The sequence below is a fragment of the Dendrobium catenatum genome, unplaced genomic scaffold, assembly GCF_001605985.2.
Source record: "Dendrobium catenatum unplaced genomic scaffold, ASM160598v2 original_scaffold_202637, whole genome shotgun sequence".
Classification (NCBI taxonomy): domain Eukaryota; kingdom Viridiplantae; phylum Streptophyta; class Magnoliopsida; order Asparagales; family Orchidaceae; genus Dendrobium; species Dendrobium catenatum.
This window is the reverse complement of record NW_021521052.1, coordinates 20,550-32,194: the sequence shown is the minus strand read 5'-3', so window position 1 is coordinate 32,194 and position 11,645 is coordinate 20,550.

Sequence of the window (11,645 nt, the reverse complement as noted above, 5' to 3'; positions counted from 1 at the left end):
CTGGCGATAGAAACCTACGGGATTTCATCTTCTCCCTCCGGTTTACTGGCGATAGAAACCTACGGGATTTCTTCCTCCCCCTCCGGTTTACTGGCGATAGAAACCTACGGGATTTCTTTTCCATCTGAGCGGAGGTTTGTTGGCGATGGACGATCGAGTTGAAGCCCGTTAGTAGTCAACGATCGAGTGTGGAGTCAAAGGGGAGAGTTTGAGAATGCGTTGCGAGAAGCCGATGACGCGTAGTAGTCGAGCTGCTCCGGTCGAGTCGAGCCACTTTTTACCTCTAGCACCGTGGAGAGGATGTCTGGAGGCTGTTGAAATTTTCTCAAAAGTTCTCGACTTAGAAAAAGTTTGGGCTTATTCAAATTTTTAGAAAGATTGAAAATACTCAATTAATTAAATCAATAATAAATAAATTGAATAATTTAATTTAAATACAATCATATTATTATTTAATTAATATTTTAATTAATTAAATAAAAAAGGATTTTTAAAAAGGTATGAAGACTTGAAGGAAGTCCTAGGGTTGATCCGGTCCCCCGAAGCCCTCGATCGTCAATCTTATCCAACCGATTGATTGAAGACTTAAAGACCCAATCTACTCGATGCTTATTCACTCTGGCCGAGTCGAGCCACTATTTACCTCCTGTCACTGAGGAGGGGATGTCGGGAGGATGTCAAAAATCAAAGGACCCTCAACATCTTGTTTGGAACCAAATTAATCAATTTAAATGATTTAAAATGTATATGATTAATTAATAATCATTCCAATAAATAAATTAATATAAAAAAGAGGGAGCCCAACCATTCTAAACTTTTACCTGGATAAACTGCATTAAGGCTATTTGACCTTAAGAGGTCTTTTGAAACCAATATATAATCCTGAGGCAAATGATGATAACAAATATCTTCTTGATCAAAGCTTTATAAATATCATAATGATATATCCAATTTTTTAGGGAAATAAGATAAAGTGGTTATTTAAGAAAGTTGTATAGAATAATACACCTTTTTCTCATTCTAATAGATTTGATGGAATATGCCTTACAAATTGAAATTTGATTGCAAATGCATCTACAACATCCCACTTAACTCTAAATTATTGAAAATGTTTTTAAACTTATCATCAATAATGATAATTGAATTAACTTTGCTTCAACTTCTATGTTGACTGGATAAAGCTTACCCTTAATCTATATCTATAAATCTACATGAATTCTAGGAAGGATAAAATCACTATTTATATTGCCCAAAGGTAAATATTAGTTTACTACAATTCACCTATGAGAATGAATAGGGAATTCGTAGTGCCCCCAACTAGTTTGCAAGCAAGGACAAGAGCTTGTATCAAATAAATCAGTCTACCTATGGGAGAGAATAGGGGAACTTATAGGAAGCAAGATAATTCTCCTATGAATACTAGCGCGACCTTCTAATACTTATTGAATAAATATTCTTTACGAGTTGTGCTAAATGATGCGTTAAAGACTCAAAGTGAAAAAAAAAAAATAATACCTCTCTCATACATGCAAAAAACTGAAGCTAAAAAGCTTTCACGCTATCAAATCCACAACATACTTATACAAGTGGACAAAAGGTGTTCGAAGACAGTTAAATGAAATTCTAGGCATTGATAAATGAAATCGCTAATGCAAATGGATCATATTTACATATTTTTAAATGCCCCTTATGTATTAAATATGGTCCCTTAAACTAAATCCACCTTGAATGTGCTCTAGTTAACATATTAAAAATACAAACACCAACGTCCGAGAATGCTACACAGGGTCAAATGCTATAACCCTGCATGTGTTCCAACAAATGCAAAAAAATTATGAATGTTAATGTCAGAGAATGCTGCGCAGGGTCAAATGCACATTCTATTTTGAAACTAAAACAAAAGAACAAATTCTTGAAATAAAATCTATCACCTAAAAACTTAAAACTAAAACCAATCCACCTCCCCACAATCATTTGTTGGGTGTGATAAATTTTAAATTAACTTCAGCTCACAAAGAGTTAATGTTCTTTCGAGTGTATCACTTTGATTCATCCTCAAATAGTCTCTTGCCAACAGGGATGTGGCACGTGCCCTATGATCTGATGGTTTTGCCACAAATGGCATAGTTATATTACAATCATGACCAAACCCCATAAGTTCCCTAATGACATCAAATTCTTGGGTTATGAATCATAGGATATATTCGATTGGCATAAATCCCTATCTCATCTAAGGTGAATTCTTATCTATCCCCTTAGACAAACACCAACCAAGGTCTATAAGGTATCAATGGATGAAGCAACCCATGGCTATCGATAAGGTGCCTTCTGTCAGGTTAGGTCGACTACCTCCTATGACTAAGTAGACCTTGGAGCATGACAGCCCGAGATGAGGGAACCATGTGATCTTAATCGGGCTCGTCTTTGTTCCCCCCACCACCAGTTTTAATTTTATGGTGATAAACTCTAAATTTCAAATTTTAAAATCCAAATTTAAAATTCAAACCATAAAACTGTTTCTATTATATTATAGGTTCATAACCTATGTGACCGCTTTAATAATCAGCCTTAATCAAAATTTCTCTCTTGTTATCATGAGGGGTAATTAACTATAGGGGCTTGCGCCTATAAGAAACCATGATGACTAATAAGAAAAAAATGATGAATGAAATCAATATCAATGAAATAATAAAAATGGAAGAGGTGTATCTCTTCACAATTTCATGACGGACCCACCAATATCAGTTGAGCACAAAATAATGTAATTCTTCACTGGTAACTGTCACTCTAGATAATAAAATATAATGAAATAGAATAGAAGGAGGATTCGGTTCACAAATACTTGCATTATCTTCCACTCCTCTATCCGATATCTCTTACGCAAAGCATCCCACATAGAGGTTTTGTGAGTTGCTTCCTTGGCTTCCTCATCGTTGTTCATCTTCATTGCTTTATATGAGGCATTTAGGGTTTAGCTTCCATCTTCTCTATTTGTCATTTCTGTAGGGCTTCAGTTTGTAGGAGGTGTAGGGGTAGCACGCGTCACTTCCTCAACACCTTGTTGCCGCCTGACTTCGCTCCTTCGCAGGAGGCGTAGATTGCACGCATCACTTATGCGACTTCTCTATTGTCATTCGACTTCATTTCCACGGCTCCTTCATTGTTGTCCAACTCCTTTCCTTCCTAGGTATAGTGATTTCTCGGGTTGCTCCTTCGGCTCCTACGTGGTTGTCCTACTTCAACCCCTTTCTTGCTGTCTGATTTTGTTGCTTTATATATCGTATAAAGATTTACACAAGTCTTTCTTCGGCTCCTTCCTTACTATTCAATTGTGCTCCATCAATGCCTATATAGCCGAACCCAACCATGCCCTAGCCGACCGATTGGATTCCTCTCCTTTTTTTTTAAATTATGAATATAAATATAATATATAAAAGAAAAAAAGAAGAGTATTTTTAAGCAGGTGTCAAAGACACCAGGCCGTTGTGCCATAGGTCCACCCAGGATGGTTTAAAAATTTGAAGACCTGTACTGTGATCTTAAATATGGATGGATTGTTTTAAAATTCAAAGACCTACGCCATTGATTTTTAATTCGGCCATATAGTTTTAAATTTAAAGACCTCGGGCCATCGTATCTTAGATCCAGCCGAGATGGTTCCAAATTAAGTATCTCACGTAGTCAATCTTAGATCTTGGTGTGATGGTTTAAATTCAAAGGCCCTACGCCATAGACCTTAGGTTCGGGTAGGAAGAAATTATGGAAGTGCTGCCCCGATTCCTCCCTCGGTGGGGAAGTGAAGCCGGAAGGCTGCCAAAATTTACTTGAAAATTCTGGACTTAGAGAATTTTGGAAAAAAACACAGATCTATAAGAAAGAATTTCAAACAATTGGAGAGCAATTTAATTTGGATTTTAGTTAATCAGTTAATTAATTGATTAAAATTCATTAATCAAAATAAATTAAAATTTATTAATTGATTAATTAAAAAAATTCAAGAACAATTAAAAATTGAAAAGTTTTTTTAATAAAAAGGGGAATTTCAAAAGCTTTCAAATTTGAATTGATGATTTGTTTAATAAAATTTAATAATTAATTTACCATTTATAAAAAAATAAAAAATGCAATAAAAAAGGAAGGGGGGAAGATGAGTTTTCACTAAATGACATATACATCACTACCCTCCAAACTCTCAAATAAATTGTACAACTTCTCCAAACTCTGAAACAAATTATACAACATCTCCAAACTCTCAAACAAACTGTGCAAACTCTCCAAACAACAACTCTATCAACACAAACTGAACTCCTTTGCATGCTCTCCAAAGCTCCCCTATACGAGCTCCAACATCTACTTGTGGACTTTATCCTCTACAATTGTAAGCCCCGGCTACTGCAAGTAATTGTTATGAACACCTGCAAACAAATAAATGAATAGTCAGTACAACATAAATAAATTTAATGAATGCTGATAAATCTAAGCTACTGCATGTAGAACAGAGTACTAGAAAGAAACAAAAGCTAGTGACAGAGTTTGGAGAATAACTAAAACACTAACCTAGTGACAAAACCTCATAGTGTGAGAATCACAAACTCAAATCAACTTACAGCCTTTTCTAATTCTCTAAATAACAAATCCTAAACAACTGACATCTGCTCAACAAATAAACAATCAAATTCAAAATCTTTGGGCAGCCTTATTTATAAGAACTTGATTGTAAGACCCACTACTTTGCAACTTTGTAGGAAAAATAATAAGTCCGACCTTAGGGTAAAGTTTTAGGTAAAATTGACCTAACTCTTAACCCCCAATTAAAATCCCTGGCTACTTCTAATAGAAGTCGTAAGTCCAACCTCAAAGGGAAACATTTAGGTGATAATACGACCCTAGACCCCTCACTTGGGCATCCAAGTCTATAGGGCTTGGTTGAAAGACCCACAACTCGGGCCACTTAGCTCACCGGGCTAGGTCATAGGACCCATCATTAAGCAGCTTCTAAAGAAGCACTAAGACCTACCCAACTGAAATCTTTGGTCTACTTCTAAGTGAAGTTATAAGTCCCACATTTTAGGATAATTATTAAATAAATAACAATGATCATAAACCCTAAGAAATTAAATTTAAACCTATGTGCATCTTAGTCTAAAGGATTAAGTTGTAAGACCCTAAACAATTAAGTTGTAAAAAAATCTAGTAAAGGTGTCAAAAGACTTATGTATTTCAAGTATAGCATATCACTTTACATTAGACTAACAATTGAAGTCCCTTAATAATTCTGAAGCTAATAAGATATTATTCGTAGAAATTCTCTAATTTATAAACCCAGACAGACTAAGGTGAAAAATATAAGGCAAATTAAGTTGTGCATTCTATTAGCAAGAATTTTAGCCACCATTTTATAAAAAAAACATTGCACAGAGAAATAGGTCTGAAATAATTAATCAGAGAAGCATGAGCACTTTTAGGAATGAGAATAATTGCATAAGCTTTAGAAGCCCTAGGAATTTAATAAAAAGAGAAAGAATGCAAAATAAATTTAAAAAAAGTTTTAAAATGTCCCAATTTTTTTAAAAAAAAATTAAATGTAAAATCATTAGGCCTAGGAGCCAAAAAAAGAGCTCAGAAGATAACCTACTTACTTTGAGAAGATATATCATTCTATTATCATGACTTTGAATATGAAATTAATGATGATTCAACTAGACTATAATAGTCAAATATTTAGTAGAACATCATTTTGACCCTTCGGGATCATATGCAATTCTTCCTTAAATTTGGCTAAGATATATTGAATGTAATTTATAATTCTAAATATGAACCCCATTAAGAAACCTTATTTTTACTTTTCGAGGTGGTATATCGTTTCTGATGGTTTATTTTATTTCAAAATTAAAATTTAAAAGTTAATTTCAAATTTCTTTAAGATAGTTAAACATTTTCAATACTTAAACTTTTTAAATCAAAGAAAATTCTTTTTACCATTGAATGTATAAAAGTTTGCCACAGAATATCCTTTCAGGTATGACACTTAGTTGTATTCAGTAAGATAAAGGCGACCCTTGCCCATAAATTTCTCAGCCTGTTCAATGGTTATGATAGCCTTGATCTTTTCTATGATTATTCCCTTCAGCTGTATAGGCATTCCAGGCTCAGAGATACTTGCAATTCTCTATAGATTAGGTTGGCGAATGACATTCTACACCTCGTGACCAACTTGATGGTTGCCTTGCACTCTTGAGAATTTAGGTGCTTGGAGGTTTCGAAGGTCGGACGGAGTAGTGAGTGCAGGGCCTGCGAAAGCAGATCTCTATATCATTACTACCATTTGGGTCATTATCTCACTCATCTTTTGGTTCAGTTGATAGATTTCCCTGTCCTTGGATCTTATTTGTCATCTCATTTTTCATTGCATATCGATAAGCGTGACATCTTCTGTATTGAAGGGATTCCCCTCATCTTTTTCTTCTCCTCCTTCCGAGGAGTGACCACCTCTACTAGTGCCTAACCCAATCTCGTGGATGCACTTATCTAGGTGGTGGCTACCAATCTCCATCAGCTTCACCATCATTATAATTGACATTATTACTAATGTTGACATGCCTCACCAAGTAAACAACTTCGATGTCTATGGTGTCCTCTTCTTCTTCCTCCTCTTCTTTTTAAATTCAAATTTTTTAGCGGCGGCGCCACTAAATCTCTAGTTCTTAATTTGGCAAGAAGATATCTTCAACCTGCGGATGTCGTTGAAGGAGCAAACTCGAACAACGATGTCATCGAAAGAGCAAACACCTGCAAAGGAATGAAGCCAAAAGCAGTAGAGAGGGGAAAGGCAAAACCTTGGACGGGGAAAGAAATGAGAAGTAGACTGATCTGTTATTATATTTCTTCACATACAGAGCATTCTTATAAGGGTATTGAATATAATTATTTTGTTTGAAGTAAGAATCGATTCTTGCATTCCATGCTTTTGAAGCTTACTTTAACCAATAGAAAGCCTTTTTTTATTTATAGACTTTGATTCATGATCTTCTTTGATACATCTCAATGGCTATTCGACATAAAGTTATTGTACAATTACTCCATTTAAAAATACAAATTTAACATCCATTTCATAAACATACTATTTATTTAGTGCAGCAAGAGAAATAATTAAGTGAATAGTTTTCATATAATAATGTCTTCCTTCTACTTGCATCCTTTTGCTACTAGATGTGTCTTATACTATTCTACTTCACTTTTTGCATTTTTCTTTACTTATTATGCTCATTTTACACCAATAGATTTATGGCCGTTTGGTAATATTGTGAGCTGCCATGTTGCATTCTTCACTAGAGATTTGAACTCTTCATCCATAGCACATCTCTATCTTTCATCTTTTATGGCATCTTCATAATCCAAGGGTCCATTATTTGTAAGTAAGCAAATAAAATGAACTTTGTCAATTACCTCATAAAGTTCTCTTAGATTTCATCTTTTTCTTTGCCTTTGATTATCTTCTAAAATATTTAAGCTTGGAGAATATGAATCTTGCAAATTTCTAGATGGTTGTTCTTCATATTATTGCTCCATAGGTGTTTTCTCTTATTCTTGAGTGTCTTTATTTTGCCAATCTCATGCTCCTTCATCGAATTCCACATCCCTATTGAAAATAATTTTTGAAGTGTTAGGATCAAATAATTTATAAGATTTAGATTGATAGCTGATTAAGATGTGTTTGGAACTTTTGTAATATAGCTTATCCTTGTTTGTTCGAGAACATGTACATATGCAATTCTAGCACACACCTTCAAATGAAGATATTTTGCTTTATTCCTATCCATTCCTCTTGTGGCATCATATCTAATAAGCTTGAGGATGAGCACCAATTGAGGGTATAGACTTGACATGTCACCACCACATCAAAAAAATCTTAAGACATTCTTCCTTTTGATCATTCTTCGTACCATATTAAGAATAGTGCAATTTTTTCTTTTAGCTACTCCATTTTATAGGGGTAAAAAGAGTGCATTTAGTTGATATCAAATGCCATGTTCTTCAAAATATTATTTGAATACTTTAGAAGTAAAATGTTCTCCTTGATCAGATCTAAAGGATTTTATTGAAAATCCACTTTCTTTCTCTACACTTGCTTTGAACTTCTTAAATATAATGAAAGCTTCTGATTTTTCTTTCAAAAAAAAAAAACTAATATTTTCCTTAAATAATCATCAATAAAAGTTAAGAAATATCGATGCTTACCGAAAGGTGCTAGAGGAATGGGTCCGTATACATCCATATGAATTAATTGAACAGGCTTCTTGGCTCTAAATTTTGCTTCATTTGAAAAACTCTTTATTTATAAGTTGCTTTCCAAATACATAATGTTCAAAATTTTGATTTTGATGATTGATATTTGGCAACCCATGTACTATTACTTTTCTTCACATATTATTTAAACCTCCAAAATTTAAATGCTTGACCACATATGCCAAACCCATGATGGATCTTTCACACATGCCTTTAAGCATTTCATGTCACTAATTTTATATTAAGAATAAATATTACAAAACTTATCATCTCCACTTGGGGAATTAATTCATTTGAAATATTTTAAATAGTAATCTATTTATCCTTCATATGGATGTCAAATCCTTGCTCAATTAATTACCCCAAGCTTAAAATATATTACTTTTCATATTCGCACAAAATAAACTTAAAAAATAAATTGATTAGTTCCATCTTTAAAAAGAAAAAGAATTTTTCTTTTTTTCGTTCATCAAAATATTTGAAGAGCCGCCAAAATAAATTTGACTCTCCATGCCTCCGTTTCTATGAACATGCTTTTATTCTTGTACATATGATTACTTGCTCCAATATTTAAGTGCCAATTATTTTCTTTTCATCTTCTTCTCCTTTCAATTAATTCTAATAATAAAACTTTATCCTCATTTATTTCCTTAACAAGGTTAACTTTCTCTTGATTATGATAACATTTAGAAGCACAACGACCAAATTTCTTGCAAATATAATAATTAACATGAAATTTTTTATACCTTTCGTTCTTGGCTCTTTCTTCCACTCTTCATTTCTTGAGTTTTGACTTTTTTTATTATTTCTTTAATATTCACCACATCTTCATCCACGTCCTCAGCCTCTTCCAAAGACATCACCAAGATGATGACAATGACATCGACCTCGGCCTTGTCCATAAATGTATCGAGCATTTAATTAACTTCATATTCGTGTATGCCATCTTTTTCATCTTTTAATATGACCTTTAATTATTGAACTTATTTGATAGTATTCTATTCTTTTTTCTTTTCTTTGCTTTTTTCCCTTTGCTCATAAGCCATTAAAGAGTATATTAGTTTATCATTAGTGTCTCTAAATCTTTACTTCGTCAATAACTACTACATATGTAATATTTTTTTTCTCTATTACATCAAAATGACAAGGCCAAAGTCTTATTTATACTTGTACAAAGTCCATTTTTGAATCACAATATAAATAATTATATAATAAATGTGCAACTAACAACTAACTAGAGATGTTGTTCCATATTCTAGGAAATTCTTCAATATAATTCCTAGATAAAAAAAAATAAACACTTGATAATTAATTTTGGTTTAAATTTTTAAATAGGAATCACAGTGGCTTCAAGCATGTTGAATGTGCCTAGCTTGTCCATTTCAATAAATACACCTTAAAGATGAATAAAAAAGAGCTTCTTTCACACACTATTTTTGTAAGATGGGTTGATCGAGTTGCGAAGTGAATAAGAACCATTTCAAGCTATGTGGAGAAGGAACACAAAGTCAATATTATGTATACCAATCAGCTTCCATAGATGATAAGGCTTTTCTTCATCGTTGGCCTTTTGATTCTCATACATCCGCTGAGTATGTCTTAAAATTTCCTAGAATTTCTTTTTTGTAGCTCCATCAAGCGTACTAAGGTTTGAAGCATTGGGCTAAGTTGAAAGTGGCATGAGGTGAGAATTCTAAGTTTATGTATCTTTAGCTTTATGAGAATTCCAAAGAATGCAAAGAAGCATGGGTAATTTAAAAGGTGATAGCAAATATTTAGTTCCTGGTTGTCAATTTTTCCTAAGCTTATAGCCCTTATGAGCTTAGAAAGTTAATTTACATATTATTTTATCATATGTAAGGTAAGTAACTTTAGAGCAGGTTTCCATCATTTGACTTTGCAAGCTATTGTTGTATGGGATTTTCCACAGTTTTTAACCATTTGGGTGCATTTTAATTTGCAAATAAATTAAACTAATATAAACTATAAAAGCACTGAATGTCACAACTTTGGAAAGAATTTTAATATTCTTATGAAAATCTTAAAGAAGTTGTGTCAATAGAAAATATAATGTATTAAACTATGAATAAGAAGAAACAGAATCAAATGGCAAGGAGAAATTGTGACACAAGAAGGAAAACTCTCTCTTACACGTTATACCTCTATACACGTCTCTCTTGTTACAAGTAAAAATTGATGTGTGGAGAAGCCATTGAATATTTAATTTAAAGATAATATCTCTAAATAAGTTGTACACTAAAACATAGTTATTTGTCAATAAAAATCAAATGTTGCTATCAAGTTCTATTATATCGTATTCTTTTACATTGTTCTCATTCTACATGCTCAACCTTTTTTATCTGTTCCAACATAGTTCGGTGGACAGTACTTTGAGACCAAGGATCCAATGATGCTATTATTGTATGTTAAGAGTGTTTGTGATGATATAAGAAAAAATGATCCTCTTACATTGAATGAAAATTTTGCATATACATGTAAATAAATTATGAGCAATTCATAAGTGTCATGAGATTTTTGTATTTAGAAAACTTAAGGGAAAAAATCATGGGACATTATGCAATTAAAAGAACTCTATTGTTATAAGTCGAATAAATAAAAAGAAAATTATGAGATAATTTAATTAACAAATATTCCATTTTTTTAAACAACCATAGGATGAATTAGATTGAAACAAAATAAAAACAAATATGATATTTTAAGATAATAATAAAAAAATATTAAATCTGTTATGCCAATCACATGTTGCCACAAGGATATGCAATGTCAAATAAAGGTAGATTATCGTAATTATATGACAATATTTTTGATTATATGACTATATCTAGGAAAAATGAATATTATGAATGGTGTGATGTAATCCAATAATTTTAATTTGCATTTATTTTTCAATTTTAAATTTAATTTTAAATTTAGGTCAATATTTGTGAACTTTTGGGGCAAGGGTCATTTAAGATAAAAGAAAACTATGGCTTCAATTGGGACAGTTTCTTACCATTTTACTTTTCAAATCTCAACCACAATGTTTGCTTGACCACTACTTTTTTATTGTCTTCAAAAAAAAAAAGTGCTAAGAAATTATTCTCTACAATAATTTTAAAAAAGTTGCTTTTAAAAAATATTTTATAAAGTAGTAAGAAAGTTGTCCCAAATGAATCATATATTATTAAAGTCTCTATAAAATTTTAATAAATTGATGTTTATTATTTGAATTCCAATAGTATGAATTTGGCAATGAAAACAAAAACAAAGAAAGAGAAAAAAGAATATTTTCTTCAATTGTTATTGTTGAAACTTATAGCATCTAAAGTACTAAATTGAAGTAGCTTGTGTTGCTTACT